This window comes from Hipposideros armiger, unplaced genomic scaffold, assembly GCF_001890085.2.
Source record: "Hipposideros armiger isolate ML-2016 unplaced genomic scaffold, ASM189008v1 scaffold_25, whole genome shotgun sequence".
Lineage (NCBI taxonomy): Eukaryota > Metazoa > Chordata > Mammalia > Chiroptera > Hipposideridae > Hipposideros > Hipposideros armiger.
Window position 1 is genome coordinate 1,832,341 of NW_017731375.1, and position 21,805 is coordinate 1,854,145.

Here is a 21,805-nt window from a genome sequence, read left to right on the forward strand (position 1 = left end):
CCTATTAAGATCACAAAGTAAAGTGTTCCTCTCCAAAGTTAAATATTTGCATAGTTGAGAGTGTAGACAGCTGGAATTGAAACCAATGTGGTGACAAAGTCAGCAATAGCAAAATCAGAGTTGTGCTTGAAAATTCTTTGGGGCTGTTTCCTCAGCCAGAAGTAGTTGCGACCCCTTTGGTTACAGTCTCCCATCACAGAATCACAAGGGTGTGACAAGAGTGGCCACATATGTTTTATGACCCATCAGATTCCAGAAGATATTCTTCTGTAAGTTTGGATAGTAGGAGTTGAGAAGTAATGGATGGTAAGGAAGGTCCCAGAATGACTGCTGGCAGTACTTTGTGGAGGTGCCTTGCTTTCCACCCTTTCTAAGGTCCTGATTGTTTTTTGTTTCTGTGAATTCTTTCGACATAAGCCACCCTGTTTTGTTTTGGATAACTTAAATGAGCTGTTTTGGTTTTTTTTTTTTTAATTGTTTGCAACCTAAAAATATAACGAAGCAAAAAGTACTGAATCTTTTACACTATCTTTACAATTGCAATCAATGACAATTTGGATTTTTAAAGTTAGCCTAATATTATGTAGTCATTATAAAGTGTTGGTCTTCAGCTCAGAAAGTAATACATCATCAGTTGTAAACTGATTCTTGTGACCTCAAAGCCAAATTTCATTTTTTGGTGATTTAAGGTTTTGCAGAATATTACATAGGCTCTCTCATATTTTCCTCCACCATGTACTAACTCAGGGAAAAGGGAATTACTAGTGCAAGCAAAGGAAATACAGCCATGCCACAAATATAGATGATGTGGAACCCTAAACCAATTCGAATGGATTTTAACACAGAACTAGAGATGAAGTTAGGGCAGAAAATGGTACTTCCAGGGTAGTGCTGTGATCTTGATATGATTCATTTCAGCCTCTTGCTCAAAATACTCACAAAATTCTCCTTCCTCATTTAGTTCTCTGAATTGTTCAAGGGTATGTTTATCAGCAGTAGGAAGAAATGCCTGGTAGCTTTAGAAGATTGCCCTGTCTCTCCGCATTACTTCTTTCAACTCTGATGTTTACTTCGATTTTTAAAATGACATTGAGGGGATCTGCAGGCTCAGATAGATTTTGGGAAGCTGAACGTTAATGTCGCAGGGACGAAAACTCTTCCCAAGCAACAACAATCAGTTCTTAATCACTTGCTCTTTGCCCATTATAGGGCTCCCTTTTTGTTGCTGTTATTGTTTTTCTTTAGTGCTATGTATTAAAAATTAATGGCTGTGACATGATTTTACACGACTATCCACTTTCCTTTTGTTAGCAGGTGTAATTCAAGGAAACTATACTGCAGAAACCTCCATTACCATGCCTCTTCCTGACAGAATTCAATTGAGAGATGCCATTCCTATTTATTAATTGCTTGGACTGCACTGTCATGGTTTATGATGTTAGCACAGACCCTCAATTGAGTTACATTCTTGTATTCAATTAGAGACTGTGTGTTATTGTACATGTTAACGCTGTAGAACCACAGATGCTAGCCATCTGTAGATTTGATCCCCCCCCCATTCGTCCTCAAAAAATGGAGCAATTTAAATCAGTACTCCTAGAGAGACTTACAAAATAAAATAAGCACATTAAATGCATCAGTTGCAGAGTGAAAAACAAGGGCAGTGTAAAATTTAAATATGGAAGACTCTATCAAAAGTATTTGCATGATTAGCATCGCAGGGTGCTTTAATCATTCTAGGTGGTCAGTTACAGCTGAAGGGGAGTAATGGCTGGTTTCTTGGGTCAAAAGGTTATTCACTGACAAAATGGAGGGCACCATTGCAATGTTATAAGATCAGAGTGACAAAGTAGGATGACAGAAATCAGTGGGAGTAAAACTTCTCTGGATGAAGAGAGATACACGGGTGGTACACTAGACCTAACAGGACATTTAGAACCTGCCTTCACTTCCTTCTCTCCTGGAGCCTGATGTACCATTGATACTTCCCAATTCCAAACAACTTTTCATGATGAAATGGCAGAAAGGGAAGATACCTGGCTTGCAGCAGGGTCTAACTCCTCAAACTCTTTCCATTAAATTATTCCAAGTAGTCTTTCTCCTACAAAATAGGTCCTTGCCAAATCATCTCTGTAATGCGTTCTCTTAGCAGGTCCATCACTTACCTTTGACAACACCACATTCACCGTGGTCGGATTTGTCACTTAGTGTCAATGTGGATTGAAGATCTGCTCTTGCACAGTCATGACCTCCTCTTTGAAAACAAGAGACATACCCCCATGGCGCTGGCCAAATTCCAGGTTAGGTAATTACATTCTGTTACCTAAAGACCCCCTGTAGTTTCAATTAGAAAAATCGTTTTGCCTCACTCTTCTACCTGTGGAGCTGCATAAGAGTAGGTACTGCACTGATGCACAGCAAACCTGTCTCACCCCAGAATGAGTTGCTCTCTTTATCATCATCCATAATTTATATTTATTGGGTACCTACCGGGTGAGTGTCTTGGGATAGGATGACTTGGTAATTACATGTTCCTGACTGCCATTTGTCACCTTTGAGAATGAGTACCCAAGTTTCAAGTTTATTCATGACCACAGAAATAGCATCTATCCTTGTGATATGACACTGCCTTGCTCTTTTCTGATATCTGTCCATCTCATATCAAAAATGTTTTTCGTATCATTGGATCCTCAGAGCCTCAGAATTATGTCAAGAGCCTCTTTGTGGGGGTTTCCCAGAGAGTGTGAGCTGGGTTTTCAGTTCCGACCAATTACAGATTACACATCTCTGCTCTTCTTGGGGGGCAGGGAGTGGATGAGTGTGTTGTCCTAATGAGCAGCATGCTTTTAACATTGAAACATGACCTCTGTGTTTCTAGGATTACATTGCAGATTCTGCCATCTGCTATCCTCTTTTGCCATCTAGCTCTGATCATGGGCTACAGAGGCACTTGGAATGCTTAGAAAGAATCAGGTTTGGTGCCTCTTTCTCCCTTTCTCCAGACGCAGTCTTGATCGATAGCCTGATTTTAGGTCTGTCTACTGAATGACTTTGTGCTTCGGTGATCGCACTTTCTTTTCACCATGTCCTGCACTTGGCTCACCTTTTTAACATTTTAGGCTTTATAGGGTAACTTCTAAGGGGTGTGATATTGCTGTGAGAAGAATTTTGGTAATTATGATTTTCCACCAAAAAGGGATCGTTTTTCTACTCGAGACATCGACCCTCTGGTCTAAATATTTCACACTGCATAACTGCACATGTGTACGTTCTGAACAGGTGCTGACGAGGTGCAGGAAGTGAGAGAGCAGTCGCTCTCTGCAAGCTTACACTCTAGCGCTAAATAGACAGCCCTCCACCGAGGGCTTAACGGACAGCCTTTGGGTCTTCTCAAGGACAATGGCAAATATGAATTAAGAAAAGCTACATTTTTCATGTTTTATTTTCAAGTTGTATTCAAAATTTTTAAGGGTTGCACCATCTTCTCTCTCTGAATTGAGGACAGGACGACCTGTGTAAGAGTGTCATGAGTGAGAATATTCTCTGTATTGGGGAGATAACAAAAAAAAATGTACAGTTGTTTGTATTGTGTTACAAAACCAATGTGGAGAGCTTCGTGACTGTGGTTGTGAAAAGGTTTTAGCTTTAAAAAGAGAAAGCTGAGTCTAATGCAAATAAAGGTAAAAGAAAGAAGGAAAAAGAAAATTCCTAATGTATGCGGTCTGACAATGAAGTTCACGAACTTGTATACCGATAGCTGACAGGACACAGTGACGTCCATCTGTGGGCTTATTAGCCATTCACCCCTTCCCTCCCCTGTCTTCACCCTGGTACTCCTCTTGTAGTCCCTTCCTCTGTGTCACCTGGAGCCTTTTTCTACTGCCAAGACATGTCCCTGTATCCTTAAGATTTTCCTAGGTGGCACCCTTCATTCCCCCACCATATGATGACTTCTAACTCAGGGACTGCTTCAGGCATAACATCGACAATCCTGGGATGCTGAGCACAAGAGGAATCTAGTGGAAGGAACGTGAGAGCTTGGAGCATTGCGAGGCGGGCTGCAGAACCAGTGTGAGACATGGGCCTGGGCGATGTTCCCCCACAATTCTTGTTTTAGAGATACCTACTGAAATATTTATGGATAACATCATGCTGTTTCTTGAATTCCCTTCAGAATTTTTTTTCATTATCGGGTGAGGGGACATAGAGCTATAAAGGAACAAAGAAGTGTCATGAGTTGATGAGTTTTGTAGCTGGATGATAGGTGTATGAGAGTTTATTTATTTTTTCTCTATACTTTTGGACATGTTTGAAATTTCTATGAAAGAAAATCAAAATGAAAAGATGTATTCAAGGCCGCTGCTCCTGAAAGCTTCCCAATTGCTTTGAATTGACAGAGATGAGTGTTGTGACTCTTCACCAGATCTCAGGTGCACTCTTAGGGAGACATGCTCAGTTCATAGGTATTTGCTCTGCCTTGGTCCAGCCCAGGAGCGTGTGCAATGGAGGGTGCATGTGTCTGTGCATGCACATGAATGTGTGTTCCGTGAAATGGTTGTGTGTGTGTGTGAGTGTGGGTGTGGGTGTGCGTGTAGATATATAAGTGCCTGCATTCTACAAGGTGTATGTGGGAGGAAGGCACATGATGAGTATGTGTTCTATGAGCTATGTGTATAAGTGTGTGTGTGATAGGTCTGGCAAGGCGTGAGGCCTGAGAACAGAGGTGACAAAGTTGAAGAGCCTTTGTCCTTTGTGGCAGGTCTGTTCCACTTTTAGTTGGCAGCTGTCCCGTTTGATCATCACTTCAGCCTTTGAGGTTTCCAGCCAGTGAATTCTAAACCTGAAATATAAATGTCCTTTTCCCACAACTGAATATGTTTTATTATTGTGAAAATGTGATTTGTATGCTCTCAGTCAGTGCAGTAGAATATAAAATATATAATCTGCAATGTAGCATATTGTCAATAAATTTTCCATATTATGTCTCAAAATTAAAAAAAAATAAGAATAAAAAAGAAATGGACAGGAACCAAGGTGACCTGGATGGCAAAGAAACAGGAAATAGAGAAAATTTTGAGCAGCTGAAGAGCTGCCTGGTTAGGGAACTGCAGGTAAAATGAGCATTTACCTTATTTTCATCTCTGTCACTGGGCTGACATCCAGATTCCAGGCAGGTGGTGTCTGATGGGACTGCCTTGGTTTTCATGCCTGGTTTCTAGCTGTGCCCAGAAGATGAGTGGAAGATTCTGGAAGAAAATGGGATCCTCCAGGAGTGCACAAACAACTGTGTCCAGGAGGGAGAGGCAGTTCCCCAAGAGGAACATAGCAAGATTCTTGGCAGAAGGAAAAACTACGAGGTAGCCCCAAACACTAATTGCCCTCCTTTGTTTTGTTTTTTTTTTCTATGACTCACAACTGCTCATTTTGTTCTTCAGCTTTAATTTTTTTTGTAGTTTCTGTTACTACAGAATTAATTACATACTTCTTTAGTACGATATCCAAATGTGGACTTTCATAAACAGCCTCCATCTACATGGTTTGTTTTTGTTTTTGTTTTTTTTTCTCCTTCGCAATTTTAGTTCACATGCAGGTTACAGATACTCATCAGCTCCAAAATTTACTTCTTAAAACATGCTGCCTGCTGTCATCTCCAGACGACACACATCAAGCTGCTTTTCCTAGCTAAACTCCCCCATTTTTTTTTCCTGAGTAATTCTCGCTCATTCCTGTTGATCTAAATCACATGACCTGTGTTGCATTGCACTTAGGAACCTCTGTGGCCTGGACTTCTCAAACAGTAGCATGGCCAGTGTGGATGCTCCCCCATCTTCACGCTAGAGAATGAGCTCCTTGAGAGCAGGGACCATGTTCTTCACCGTCACCTATCTTCTCTACCAGGGCCACCTGCACTGTATGACCTATACCACCAGATGATCACTCATTGTGGTCACCCAATCACACATGTATTTTCAGTGAGCATTTCATGCTGTGGCTACTTGCTCATGAAGATTATGGGCTTTGTGTAGATACACTCACAGAGTTGTGTTAATTGAATCTTAGTGGTCAATGGCGTAAATTCAGTATGTTCTCATATTTCCTCTGATGCTCTGTACTGATTTCTCTCTCCCCATCCCCATTCCTCAAATCTTTCCACCATTTCCTTGTTCCTCCCAACCCTCTGCCTATTTTCACATTACCCATTCTACAGTTGTGACCAATAGTGGGGGCTCTTTCATTGCCTTGAACTGGGTTGAGACAATGTGAGGACTTGTTAACTCAATAGCTTTCTTCTTCCTTAGTAAGATTGGGACTGGAGGTAGCTGAGCTTTGCTACACTCCTGCCTTAGTTTAGCTTTGGGTGGCAGTTCTTAGAAATGAATATTTATTGAATTGATCAATGAATTATAGCAGAAATACTGAGGAAAGTAAAAGAGAAGGTGAAATAGAAATATGTCATAAGAAAGCTTGGTGTATGCTATTACTTGTGTAATTGTCACACCCTGAAAAAGAAACTATTTTCTCTACTTGACTTTTGACAAAGATAGTAGGGAACTTGGAAGCAAAAACGAAAAATAAAAAAAGTACTAGGTCATGTTGCTTGCTCCAGATATTTTGGGCATGGCTAAGATGCGCTAGGAATATTTCATTTTTTCCATGAACTCTGACCATTTTTCACTTGTAAATGGCCAGAATGCATATGTTTACCCAAGACAGGGTATAGTTTGTGATAACGATATTGTGATGCACCGTGGCCATATTAAGAATTCGACTGACTTATTCGAGCTGGGTGCATATGTAGCATCTGGTGGAGGAGCTTGAGTGACCTATTTCTTCTTTATTTGTTTAAGAATCAGGACTATAAACAGTCAAATTATGAGTCAGGAGCTAATAGGATAAATAGATGCAAGAAAATAGCATGCAACAATTTAATGAAGGAAAAATGTATTATATGCTCAAGACATAAATAAAATGCCACTTTCAGATTACAGTTTTTACAATCTATTTATTTGCTTCATTTTCTTTAACTGCTATTTCACTCAACTACAACTTTTAATATTCATTGGATAAACAATACAGAAAAGCTTGGTTATTTTAAAATCGTCTTTGAGCTCCTTCCATCATGTTTTTATATTCACTGTCTATAATGGAGCATTTAGTTATAATAGGACATTACATTTTACATGGTTAAGTTATTTCTTTTCTTTTCAAGATGGCTAAGAATCTCAGCCTAGAAAAACATGCTTGTTAAGTGGTTGATTTTAGTAAAAAAAATCATGGATTCCCCACTGGGATCTACTGTTTTATAGAGAGTGGTCCTTGAACAATTGTATGGGTTTCAGGTGGCAATTCATGCTAAAAAGGCATATTCCTATATCAATTCTAAGACCAAATACATCCAAATGTTTGCTAGAGAACTGAAATCTGGATTTTTAACAAACTTGCATTGAAGAGTCGATTCACATCGAATTTCAAAGACTATTGGTTTAAGCATTGAAGTTCATACTAGCACCTAATTGATCTGAATAAGACGTGGGTATTAAAAATAATCACTATAACTTCAATCTTCTAATATTTTTTAAAAATTACATTTTATTTAGTTAATTGTACTACTTAACAGGTTAAACTTCACCTTTTTATAATTTTAATAAATCAAGCCAACGTTTCCCCAATTTTGGAGACTGTTTTAGACTCATAATCAAACCCACTTCTTATGGAGTTGGTACCTAAACCTGTTTATCCCCCTTTTATGTCAGCTGCACTGTTCTGTTCTTCACAGCCACTCTGTATCTACTCTTCCATTTTGTGATCAAATGTCCAGCTGTCTGAATAGCGCAGAGCAGTGATCAGCCCACCAACTCAGCACTCATCCTTTCCAAGCCCTCAATCACTATCATTACTTTATTACATACATTTTTATGTAAGATAGCTAAGACCCTAATCTTCATAAATTCTTCTAGATAGGGACCATAGCTAATTTAAGCTTAAAAATAACATTTGAGAGTTTATATATTATTATCATTTAGTAATCAAAGTGAAATATTTTACTGTGGAAACTGGCAATACAGTACAAAAAAAACAAACAAACAAAAATTAAGAGTCTAACTTGATACCACAATTCAAAATCTTTACTATTCTTATAATTGTTAAAAATTGAAAGCACATGATGAAAAAGCACTGAGAACTTAATGTATATGTAATTTTGTACCCTCCTGTTTCTCGCTTAACAGATCTAATGCTTAACCTAGACAGTGACGTTGTGGAAGTTTAGTCTTTAGGGAGGAGGATGAGAATTGACATGGGAGTGTACAGAGGAGAGGGACGAGGAGAAGGTGAGGATGATGATGACCTTTTGGAAGTCAATCCAAATGTGTGTGTGTATGTACCAATAGAATGACACCTTCCTCCTCTTGTTTGTTTTTTTGTTTTTGTTTTTTTGGTTTTTGGGTTTTTTGCCTGTTTTCATTTTTTTGGTGTTTGGAAATAAACAAGTGACTTGAAAAAACCTACAGTAGATTATCCGAGGCACCGGACTCTCACTGTCAAAAGCCAGGAGTCTATGAGTTTGGGCAACTACTTCACATTAGAATTAAGGAAAGACCATTGGCTGGGCCAGCCAAGTGGCTTAGATGCTTAAGAGCTTGCTCAGGAGTGAGAGCTCTGAGCAACAGGGTCACTGGTTCGATTCCCGGCCTGAGGTGAGCTGTCGCTGAGCTGCCAACAGGTGGCAGGATGGCTCAGAGGGCTGGTAATGTCAATCGCTTGCTTTGTTTAGCATGTGGGTACATTTTGCTTTTTTTTTTTTTTCCTGCAAAGTTAGTTTGGGAACTTCTTTACAGAACTTATCTTTTGCATGCCTAATATGGAACACACGCAGTTCCTGTCAAATAGAAGGAACACTTGAGATCTTCTAAGGAAAATTGGTGAAAGTGCAGAGTATTACTATTCTGGTATTAGGGTGAAATCAGGCAACCAGCATTATTCATTCTTTCTAAATAAAGTGAAATGTGGACCCCCATGCATGAAGATATTTATTACTTATTGATATTTAAAGGTTGTTAAATTAATCTTATTTAAATTACTCCTACTGCCAACCACTGTTACAATAATTTATTATATAATATTACTTGAGGGTTTTTTTTCTTTTACTTTAATGTAAAACTTGCAAACGCAATATATTGCCTGTAGTTTTTTTTCCTACAGTTCATTGCAACTGTGACTAATTCATCACAGCTGTTTAGACATGCAAAATCTATAATACTTCACAATGTTGATTTTCTGTTTCTATTTTCTAAGACTAGAGCTTGATTTGAAACCATATAATGAAAAATTACATGCATCTCCCTGGAACTAATATTGCTTTAACCACTTGGAGGCGGAAGACCAAAAAGATCCATGGGAATCTGTAGGCCAAGGTTGTGTACAGGAAAGTCTGATACGTTCACTGAACTTTGCTAAGCCTCTCCATCGTATGGAGATGAGACCTGCCTTTAGTTTTTTAGCTTTCATCCAGAATTAAAGTCTGATGTCATTGTGTTATCTTTCCTGTTATTGGCAAGCTTCTGTTTGGTGGATCAGAATTTCTTCTGGAGGATGGCTCTCCACAGAGTAACTAGGGACCTATCATTCTCTTTGTGAGTTGTCATGCCTTTCTTCTTCTTCTTCCCTCTTCTGCATGCCTTTCCTCCTCTTCTTCTCTTTTGCCCTAAGGGATATTATACTACTTTTAGTTACTAAGAAGTGGTGGTTTCCATCATTCTATCTCTTAGCAGATCTTATAATGGGTGAAAGAGGCAAACAAGTCAAAGGTAAAGTGAGGCTTTGCATATATCAGTGGAAATGGGTTATATCTATTTATTTACGCGGATGATTGAATGCTGCCTCCGTATCACTGTGTTTGATAGTCAAAATGATGTTATCCTTCTCATGGTTTGAATGGGGAAAATACTGCTGAGTTATTAGTTACATCAAATCTTATCATGTGCAAATTAGTCAAATGCGACATATGTGTATAAAATTCATGGTTATGATTCTACCATCAGTGTTATTTTTGAGACTTCCCACAAGAGCAGAGGAATGTGTGATGGTCTTGGCTGCTACTTAGTTATGCAGAGTTTAAATATATAAAGCACAAAGACCCTGGAAAAAACAAGGGGATGTAATTTATAAGCAAAAGGATTGATTTGTCAACCAAACTGTTATTATATAAAAGCTAAGGAAATAGGAGGGGAGTTGAAAAATGCAGGTAAACCTGCTCTTTAAATAAAGTCAGTTTGTATGGAGTCTAGATATTTTATAAAGTATTTAGAAAATAGGAGTGGTACAAACTGGGTATCCATTCATTCATTCCTTCAAAAACTCATTTTCTAAGAGACTATAGCAATGCACAAAATAAAAACAGGCTTTGTCTTCATGGAGTTAGGAGAGGTAGACACGAATTGCAAAACCATGGAGGACGTATAATCACTAGTTGTGATAGGTTCTATGAAGGGAAATTAAGAGAGTGATGAGAAAGTATAATATTTTTTACCTTGGACAAGGGAAATCTGTTTTAAGGAATTGATATTTCAGGTCAGGCTTAAAGCATCCATAGGAATTGACTAAGGGGCCAGTGAAAAGAAGAACATTCCAGACAGAAATCTCAGCATGGCTGTGTTTTGCTGTGATATGAATGCCTTAAAAAAAGTGCTTATTTATTATGTATTATATGCTTCATTATGTTTCTAGAGTAGCACATAATACTTCACATGGACACTCCAGCAGAGTGTTTTAGAATCTATGTAACACTGAATTGACTACGATATAGTAAAACAATGCAATGCATGCAAGTAATTTCATGCAATCGTATTACTCTCTCTGCATATCTACAAACACCTTTATGATTCTTCTGAGAAGGTTCTGCTATGAATGACATGCAGAGAACTGCTTTAACTACAGTTAACTTTTCCAAAAGTTGGTTTTCAGTCCAGGCTGGAATAAAAAATCAGAAACTACATGGCAATGCTTTTCAGAAAAGGAAAATAATACAGTATCTTACTGTTACAAATATGCTGATGTCTGAAGTTAGATTTAAAGCTATTTTTAGTAAATAAGACTCAGCAATCCAGTCAGATTTTCTGGCACAGAGTTTATTTGGTATAATGACCCCTTAAGGGTTGCTTGATTGCTAGTTCATTTTTTTGATGTCCGATCCCATTATTAAGGTAAGGGAGTGTGAAAATAAAAAAGGGTAAATCTTTAAAACTGTCAATTTAACAGTTTCACTTCATTGAATCCTTGCTTAATTTCCAGTTGTAAAACATGAGTGGTTGTTTTTAGGATCGTTCATAAACGATAAATAGAGGTATTTGCTGTATATTATTTGAAGATATTTCTAGACATGAGTTTCTGAGCTTGAAAATTAGCCATCATCTTGAGTCTACTTTTTAAACATATCTAAATTAAATAATTCCAAATTAATTTGTGAATGTCCTAGCTTCGCTTACATAATTAGCCATCAGACTGAAACAACTTTTCTAGTGTAAGATGTCAGTTAATTATTAATACATAGCATTAAAGCAAAACAAGTTGCTGGAAGCGTTTTTTGAATTTGTTATTGGATTTCTGTAAGTTGGTCTTAAGTACGTATAAGAACTCAACTATCAACTTTCCTCATGATTAACTAATTGTGATTTTTGTTAAATACAACATGCTTTCAGATGAATAGAATAGCATATACCTCTCAAGAAATTTTTAAAAATAATAATTCAATCTTATTCTTAAACTGTATTATTCCCAAGTAATTTTAGCTATTTACTTTATTTAGAGTACGTCATTGGCCATAGGATGTATTATTTCCCGCTTCACTCCTGATTAAAAATAGGATTTCTCATTTTTTGACAGTACTTTGTCAATATCAAAGGTACAGTGTGTTCAATAAAATATGAAAAGTGCAGTGTAATCCAGCAAAGATACCTAAGAAATATATGGCAGGGTATATGGCTTTTATGTAAAGCTCCCAACCTCTATAAAAATTAGGGCATAAATTGCCACAGTGCTCTCAGAAATACCTGTCACCACTCTGTACCTTCAATTCAGAATGAGTGTAAGCATCCCATCCCTGGCCACGGCCAAGTGACATCATGCAAATGGTGGCATTAGTGTTACGCAGAGCTCAATGAAAAGTAAAAGAAACAGTAAAACAAGCCCCAGGTTGCCGTGGAGGTTAGTAAAGTGATTCGACAATAAATAACGATTACCGTAGGAGTGATTGCGGAATCTGAATTTTTTTTTTGTTTTTTTGTTTTTTAATGAGACCCATAAAGGCTCTTTCTCTGTACATTTTGTTTTTTTCTTTCTACTATAAAATTAGAACTTGTCACTCCACTATGGGGATCAGACAGTTAAATAACAGGTTGCAAACAATGCGTGGAATGAGAAATTACTGCCCTTACCAAGAGCTTTGTGACTCAGCAGATAGATATGCAAGGAAACCTCCCTGAACACACAGGAAAGTAAGTCAAAAGTAATGTTTTCTGTTGATGCACTCATGCCAGTTTATTAAACTTCCCTTAATGATCAGAATAATTTTCACTTAAAACTTACAACCATCTGGCCCAAACATATTTCACTTAAAGCATTTTCAGCTTGAAAAGGGATGGGTGGATGACATTTAAATGGCTTTCCACATCCCTTTTCCTCTGTCTCCCTTTAATGGAAAAGGGATACTGGTGATATCCAGCTATCTTGCTAGTACAGCTCCAAGTACAAAGGAAGGACAGTAGGGGTGGTGATTTTAATTATCTATGTAAATTAAACTGTGTGCTTCAGTCCTGTGATTGAAACTCATTACTTTAACTTTATTGTTTAGTTATGAATGTAAACCTCAGCTCAATTAAATTGTAAACCAGATCCTGATGGCTCCACACATTCATGGAATTTGAAGGGGAAAAAAAAGGGAAAAAAAAACCAAAACATGCTGTAAGGACAAAAGAGTACCTCAGCTTTTGTAGGTTAGCACACCAAAAATGCCATTCTAAGGCACAGATTGGGAGCACCGTTTATACTGCCTTTTTTTTTTTTGTCATCTGTTACTACAGAACAGAAATATACCAATGTTAGAAGCTGTTTATTACAATTTAAAAACAAAGGTTTGGTAGATGCTTCCTTTCATTTTGTCAGTTTTACTGAATGGTGGCCTCATAACCCTCTCTCACAAAATTATTTATAAATTAGAGCTCCAAGTTCTTTATGTTTCCCTTACTATCTGGCATATCTTTTACTATATTAGGGTATATTCTTTCTCATGGTGACAAATAAAGGTCATTCTTCTTATCTGTATTTTTGCTACCTCAGGGTATTATCCATAACTGTCAGATTGTGTAAGCTCCTATGACTGTAGACTAATTGTCCTTAAATCAAATATATTAAAATTTCTAATTGTGGTAAGAAGCTATTCGGTATTTCCCCTTGAGTCATTGTTGAATCAGTTGCCTCACATGGGAGATTTACTTAGAGATAGTTTTACTTCACTTGAAATAATTGAGGACATTCAGAATGCCAAAGTTATTGGATTAACTTGAAAAGTTGTATTTACTCTGCAGATTTGTTTCAAGTACAAGTTTTAGGTAGATGGCTTTAATTGACATTTAATTAACACATTTCCTTTTGGTCGATTCTTTCTTGAAATTTTATTTCTTATCCCAATTGTGATAGTTTGATTCGTAACAGTTACTCACTTGAGAATCTAATAATTTGGAATTTAATGGGTAATTAAAGCTATTCCACTTTCCTAGCAGAGGTCATTATTAGTGATAATAGTAATGAGTGAATATTTATTAAGCACTTATCATGTGCTAGGAACCATGCTAAGCACTTCACAGACATTACCTCACATAATTTTAACAATAACACTATTAAATAAAGATTTTTTTTATTATTATTTATTATCCCATTCTAGGCCTAGGGATGCCAAGTAACCCAATTCAGTTTAAAAGCTAGTAAGTGTCAGAGCCTTGATTCGCACCATATCTGGCTCCCAAGTACATATATGATGGGGATAAATAGGGTGATAGGACAATATCAATTAGACCTAAAATACAAATGAGGGTAACTGCAGAATGATTATCAGCATATCCGGCTGCCTTTCCATTATCAATGTATTTTTCACTAAATTCTTTTTTTTTAATTTGCTTTCTGTTTTATTGAGATACAATTGACATAAAACATTGTGTAAGTTTAAGGCATACAATGTGTTGATTTAATATACTTATACTTTGCAAATTGATTACCACCATAGCATCAGCTGGCACCTATTTACTATCATATCACCTAGTTACTATTTCTTTTTTGTATTGAGAACATTTAATATCTACTCTCTTAGCAACTTTCAAGTACATATATAGTACAATATTGTTAAACATAATACCATGCTGTACATTAGATCCCCTCACCCCATTTTCCCCACCTCCCAGATCCTGGTAACCACCGTTCTACTCTCTGTTTCCATGAGTTCAGTTTTTTAAAGATTCCACATATAAGTAATACTATACAGTGTTTTTCTTTCTCTATCTAACTAGCTTCAGTTAGCTTATTGACCTTGGGGTCCAACTATGTTGTCAAAAATAGCAAAATGTCCTTTTCCATGCCGAATAACATTCCATTGTGTCTGTCTATCTATCTATCTATCTATCTATCTATCTATCTATCTATCTATCTATCTATCTGTATCTATCTATCATCTATTATTATTATATATATCACATCTCCTTTATACATTCCAAAGTAGGTAAGTATGTTGTGTAAATTTGCATCCAGACCTAGCACAACACTTGGAACAAATGGACTCCTCATAAATATTTGTTCAGTTTAATTCCATTGATGTTTGAGTTTAAAATGTGCTGAAATATAAAATATCTTTGCTCAGTTTAAAATGTGGCTCTCTCAATGCATTAGCAACTCAGCCTCCAAACTTTTCAAGTTAATAGTGACTTTCTTTTTTATGTGTCTTCTGAATGCGATACTAAGCTTGTTAACATCTTCCCTAAAGCAATTTGCCCATGTGCCCGCTCATATGAATTTCCATGAAATAATGTCCATGACTGAGCCTGTGGCATCTCATCATGCAACTAGTGAACATCTAAGTTACGGTGAAGGAAGCTATCACTAATTTGTAGAGTTCACCGTATTTCCTGTGAAAACGTCATTGGTCCTGGAAGGTTACTTTGAATGAAAAGGGAAGTATATATGGAGGATCAGCACTTTATGTTTCACATTGTAAATGTTTCCCAATAATTATTTTCCCAAACTGTTATTATAGAAAAATGCAATGCTTACTAAAAGAAAAGATGTTGACAATTCAATATAGTTTAGTTTGGGGTTTTTTTTTGTTGCCGTGTTTCTTTTGGACTGCGGAACTCCACCTATGATTAAGTCTACATTTCTTAAACTGTAATTGCAATACATGTAATGTGTTACTGCATACATATATAACCCTCAGGCCTAATATGTTTCTAAATACAAATATTAAATCATTGCCTTTCTTCATGTCTCATTTTAAGATGAAATGGATTCCAAGTAAAGTGCTCTGTAGGACAGGGAGTAAAAAAAAAAAAGAGAGAGGGGAAAAATGGATTTGAGAAAGGAGATCATGTTTGAACATGACATCAACTACCTTCTTGCTCCGATCCCTACTTTCTTCTACATTTTGTTCTGTGTCGTTCATTCCATAGACGTTTATTGAGTATATTCTATGGATGAGGCACTGTGATAAGGGGCTAGCATAAATTTCAAGATAAATAAAAATAGCCCTATATCCTTAACTAATCGACAATCTAGTAGGGAGGAGATAAAACATAACCACAGATACAAGGTTGATTGTCTTCCCAGGAGGAGAGTTAAAAAAAGTAGGAATTCAAAACTAAAAAGATTATTTTTTTATTTTGGAGAGACCCACAAGGTAAGAAAAAACTCTGGTGAGAAAATAAAATGTGAGCTGGGCCTTGAAGAAAAAGCAGGATTCAGCTATTCCTGATGGTCTGCCGAATATTAGCAGTAGTTACTCTGGCTCTTTCCTCTTTCTCTGCTCTAGAACTGAACCAACTTCTTTCTAACCACCACCAAGTACTAATCAGCCTTAGTGATTCTTGGCAACCAATTCCTATAGTAGACAAGGAATTTGCATGACTGTCATAAAAGGACTTGCCGTAAAAACAGTCTTAAGAACTCCGTCATTAAGTTGGTGGCAGAGAGGAATTCATTATTGAATGTTAATTTTCTCCTTTATGAATGTGAGAAATGGACAAGCACTGGAATTGCAAGTACCAGCTCGAATTCATTGGTCGTGACTGCCTATTATGTCTAGTAGGCTGTGATTGTTAGCATTAGGAGGTGAAACCTAAGCTAAGTAGAAAGAGATGGATGATCAATTAATTGTCTGTCATTGGCATAGAATTAAGGGGTGATGGTACAGTTACCACATATCTCCAACCATACATTTAACCAGTTCATTTAAGGTGAGATTTCTCATTTTGGATCACAAAATACCAAGGAGTTTATTTCCAACTGTCTCCATGAGGAGTGGAGTTTGAAGTAGAATTTCTCAGTTTCAGTCATTTGTAGAGGCAACATCAGAAAGTCATTATCAGCCTTCATAGGCAACACACCTGGATTTTAAAGCAAAGCTGAAACACTGAGCATTTGAGTCTTGTGATATCTGATTTAGAGAAAGTTTAGGCAATCTAGAATCCAATTGGGAAGCTCTAGATTTGAAAGTCCTTGATTAGTTAGATTTGGATACAAATAAATGCAAAAGATATCTTGAACTGATCACTGGGTTACCTAGATATTGCAAACAATGTGCCATGAAGACCCGCGGAAGGCACTGGAAGGTGCCCATACTTGTGTGTTTAGATGGTTGGGTGTATCTAATAAGAGGTCTCTGATGTCAATTGGAGCATATGTGGAAGTCACTAATAGAATTTGGCATGGCCTACATAGTTGTTCTGGCAAATCTAAACCTTGCTTATTTAAATTATGTGTTTCATCAGCACTATTTCAAAATAGTTCATTTAAAGTGAATACCCTAACACTGGATGCTAAGGCACATGATGGTACTTAATAAGCATAATCTTCATTTAAAAAAAAAAACAGATTACCATCCCTACACTTCCAGGCACACGTTTGAATCATTGGCTGTAATGGATTTATAGCCTGAACGCTATCAGTTTCTCTAGATAAGCAGAAAGGAATAGCATCTTTTGTATAAGCTTGTTTTCTTTTACTTGTGTTTCTTTGACTGTAGGTTGACCTCCTAACTATGCCTCTTAGGCTGAGAAGAGGGCTGAGATTTACTACAAAATTATTTTGAAAATATAGTTTATCCATTGCCCTCTAGAGACACAAATGTTAGAAATACCCATGGAACTCCAGAAAAAGCAATTGAATTCTTCCTGTGTCTCAGCCCTTGTGATGTCTATTTTTATGAAATAATTTTCTTGATTTTTTTCCCCTTTTATAATTTTTAGATGGGTAAGTTGTAGTATTGGACCTTAGGTTGAAAAGCAAGAATGATAAGAAAATTCACAGAGAACTTCTAGTTGTCAGTACTCTTAAATTATAATTGATTTGTATGCGAATAAAGAAGAGATAGGGGATTGGATTTTGCAAGAAAATGGGACCAGGTGTAACTGGTTTGAAGATATGATTTTTATTGTGGAAGAGCTGAAACACAAAGGTTTCCCCAAAGTCTCATTTTTCATAGACATGAGATAAAATCTGTAACCCTCATTCCACTGGGGTTCAGGCCATTTGTTGGCCCTTAATTTAATTGGATAGAAAGCAAGGAATAATGGTTTACTTTGAGCTCTCCTTTGTCTTCCTTAGTGACATGTCACTTACGTGACCCATGGACTCTGTGAGGCTTTTCCAAAATACCTCTTTAAAATATGTCCGTACTTATTTGGGTGCTAAAACATGTTTCACTTTGAGATATTCAGGGGCAATAAAATTCAGAATATTGTTTTAATAATAGCGCAAAATTCAGTGAAGGGAAAGTAAACAGCAACTATCAGCTAAAAACTGGGGTAATGAAAGCGAAGCCTGCTTCCCAGAAGTTAAAGTGCTCAGTTTTATAGTAGACATATAAATGCCTTATGAGCCTGTTTGGTAGGAAACACTTAACTATGTAGGTCCTCCATGAAACCTCATTACTTATGTTTTAAATGTTTGTGTTGGCATGCCGTGCTCTATCTTTGGCATTGCATCATTTGTGGAATCCACCAGAATGGCCACTGAAGATCAGGTGTGTTGGACTGGATGAATTAAAGACACATTATTTTATCTGCTCTAATGAAGTGCACTTATTCTTAGCCTGAGGTGGTCAGTGACGTTCCATGATCCCTCCATATCCATTCAGCAGAAGCTTTCCTGTTTCTCAAAATATCTCCCCGTAGACATGCAGGAGCCACGTCTATGGAAGGATGTCTTCCCTGACATCCTATTGTTAGTGTCGCTCTGGAGTTGGCTGACAGTCATCGTCCCGCTGGCTAACACTGTTCTCCTGGGTCTCATCATGGTCAAATCAATGCCACAGTTCTCTGGGAAGGAAGAATGATAAGGCATTTGCACACTGTCTTCCCTCTAGTCATCTACTCTTTTAGCTCTTTTCTTTAAATGTCTGGGTTCCCTTTTCTTTAGACTGCAGTGCTATGAAGAGAAAAGTGTGTCTCTGGGAAGTATGCAGGTGGAGTCTTTCCTGTTTCTTCAACTCACCGGCCTTATGACCTTGCATAAGACATTGTACTTCACTGAATGTCAATATCCCCTTTCATTCATTTCAAAAGCTCTCATTGAATATCAGTCCATGTTTAGTAGGTATTGTTCAAAGTACTGGAGATACAAACACAGCGTCCTCAACCCTACCCTCACAGAACCAACCATCTTGTAGAGAATATGGAGGTGAGCAGCCAGTTAGGGCCATGGCCCCATCAACTTCCTGCAGGAATTGTTGGGCAAATAAGAGAGTAAATAGATAGGTGTTTCTTTTTTTTCTTCCAGTTTTATTAAGAAATAATTGACATACATCACTGTATAAGTTTAAGGTGTATAGCATGATGGTTTGATTTACCATGAAATGATTGCCACAACACATTTAGTTAGCATCCATCATCTTATATAGATACAATAAAAGGAAAGGAAATATATTTTCTTCTTGTAATGAAATCTCTCAGGCGCAACTCTCTTAACAACTTTCCTATATATCACAGAGTAACTGTGGTTGGTGCTTGTTAATCCCTCTCCTGCATATGAATTTCAGGGAGTGGCTATGGCATTGGTAATACCAGTAGGACTCTGTCCAGGAAGCATGTTCATCCCAGAAGAACACACAGTGATGTCTTAAGGGTTTGAATTTTGGTTAGAAATACCTGGGTGCCCATAAAAAATAAATAATGGCAATAGTCATTATATAAGAAGTGACAAGTGATGATTACAATATAAGTGCTAGCGATATTCAGAGGAATTTGAGACCCCATTGGAAGTGTGGGGACTTAGACTCAAAGAACTGTGCTTCTTAGAGGAACTACAAGGCCTGAATGACTGACAGGCAGAGCTTACGTAGGTAACAACCCAGGTAAGGGCACTTCCTACAACAGGGACAGCATGGACAGAGGTGGAAATGCAACCAGTTCACGTGGGAGAGGAGGAAAGCAGTCTGGTCCAGCAAGTCCTTGGGAGTGAGAGTTATAAAGTTATTTTGATGATTTTCACATGCCACATCCTTCCTTTTTAATCTGATACGTAATATGTCATTGACAAAGTGCATTTAAGCATAAAACGGAAACGCTTAAACAACAGCCATATTCGGTTCAGACTACTCGTGCATAAACAAAGTTGGCAAAATTTTCCGACTGCCTACAAAATGTAGCTACAAGTATATGTGCAAGCATCTCTGTAACACAAATAATAAGAAAGTAGCATGGTTTATACCACAGCTAATCTTAAATACAGCGTTGTGTTATTCAGATTTTTATATGGTTTTTAAATCAAAAGACATATGGTTTAGAAACCATTTTTAAATGGCCTTGTAGTCTTAATATTTCTTCAGTACTCTATATCATGCATAGGTGTCTAGTGCTTTTATTCATGCAAACAAATCTTGATGAAGTATTTCCAGTGACTATAGAGCCCAGAACTATCCTAAGTGCTGGGATTACTGAGGAAGAAGCCTTCAGAGCCTTATCCTCCAAGACTCTGAAGTCAGTTGAAGAAGATAGATAAACAAATCACAGGACAACATTTAGTCTCCCCTTTTAATATGTGGGACAAGTTCATTTCCAGTTTTCCTGTAATTATGTTTATTTAGCCAAAGGAAATTTCATTGATGTGAATGTTCTGTCCTTTTGATGAACTCTATTGTAATCTGTGCTCTGAAATAACTTAAATATTAGCCTACGGACACATGTTTTTCCAGAAATTTCTTTGAACAATGATTGTATATAATGATTGTTTATAATTGACAGAAAGCATATCAAAATGCCAATTTTTGTATATAAAATATCAATATAATTATATATAACCATTCCTAAAAGCAGACGGACATATACAGGGAAAATTTTTAAGAGAGCCAGATATGATCTAGATTGCTATGAAATAAACTAGATAACAAGTTTATGGTTATGAATGAAAGATATTACCTAACTTAATGCACAGGGCTTACTTCTACACATTGCAAAAGCTTGCTGTTTTATAGCCTAGGTCTTTTCTTGTAATTCCATGACATACCTGAAACTCCAAGTACGCTTCTACGTAAATATCTTCTCTATTCGTTTTAATGAGAAACAAAAGGTAGAAAAAAGGTTTCACAGATCTCTAAATAGGAACCTAATTAAATAAATTGGTAATTATCCCTTGATTCCATACTCAGTTGCCATTTCCCATCTCAGATGGCATCTCTGCACCTAGAAGAATTGTGGCTTTTGCTTGTGGTCTTGACTAGTAGCCTAATGTGGTGATTAAGACATATTCTTTGTATATTTGCATATATACAAAGACATAGATGTCCTTTCAAATTATACTCACCTTTTCATTAGGCTAATGCTATAGTAAATTGCATCGAAATGCTAAGGCACCTCAACATAGTGATTTGCCGCATCCCATTTATTTGTTGATTATTAATAAATGTTCCCTGAATCGCATTCCTGCTGTTTTGTCTTTAAAACTACTTTCAGGGTTTCAGCATCATATTCAAGAGGCCAGTCAGAGTTTTGTGCTTGCAGCTTCATTAAAATTCCGTCCTACACATCATCTGACTCACACTTTATAATCTATCAGAACACCTGTTTTCTTTACAATGGCCACGAGGCAGCTCAAAACACTGTGGTATTTAGCATTTAATAATGAGCACAAGATATGTATTTTCGACACTAAATTTTCTTTAGAAAAGTGCATGGAAAAAAGCCAAGTTTGAATGAATTATCTAAACTTTTGCAATTTTATAACTTGAATTTTAACCAACTTTTAAAAAAATGTATATCGGAAAGTACCTCCTCTCTTTATCAGTGGGCATTACGTTGGCTAACTAGGAAAGGATGTAGAGGGAAATAGCTTTAAAATGTCACTGCATAAACTAATAGTGATATAGAAAGTGTTTTCAGAAAAGCCTGTACAGTATTACTTTCCTTATTTACATACCAGTCTCACAGACACTCCATTGTAATTCTTGCTCTTAGAGGAAGCTTAGAGGCTTAATATCACTGTTAATAGCTAGATATGTTTATAATTTGGTGATTTAAGTAAGTGATGGGACATATATATATATATATATATATAT

The 21,805-nt window shown here is 37.0% G+C and overlaps 1 protein-coding gene across 1 annotated transcript in view; it reads left to right on the forward strand.

Annotated features, from left to right (window-relative positions):
- LOC109379368 (teneurin-2-like) overlaps nt 1–21,805 on the forward strand; it is a 1,023,129-nt gene that overhangs the window by 463,512 nt on the left and 537,812 nt on the right. The gene's annotated exons all lie outside the window — the stretch shown is intronic.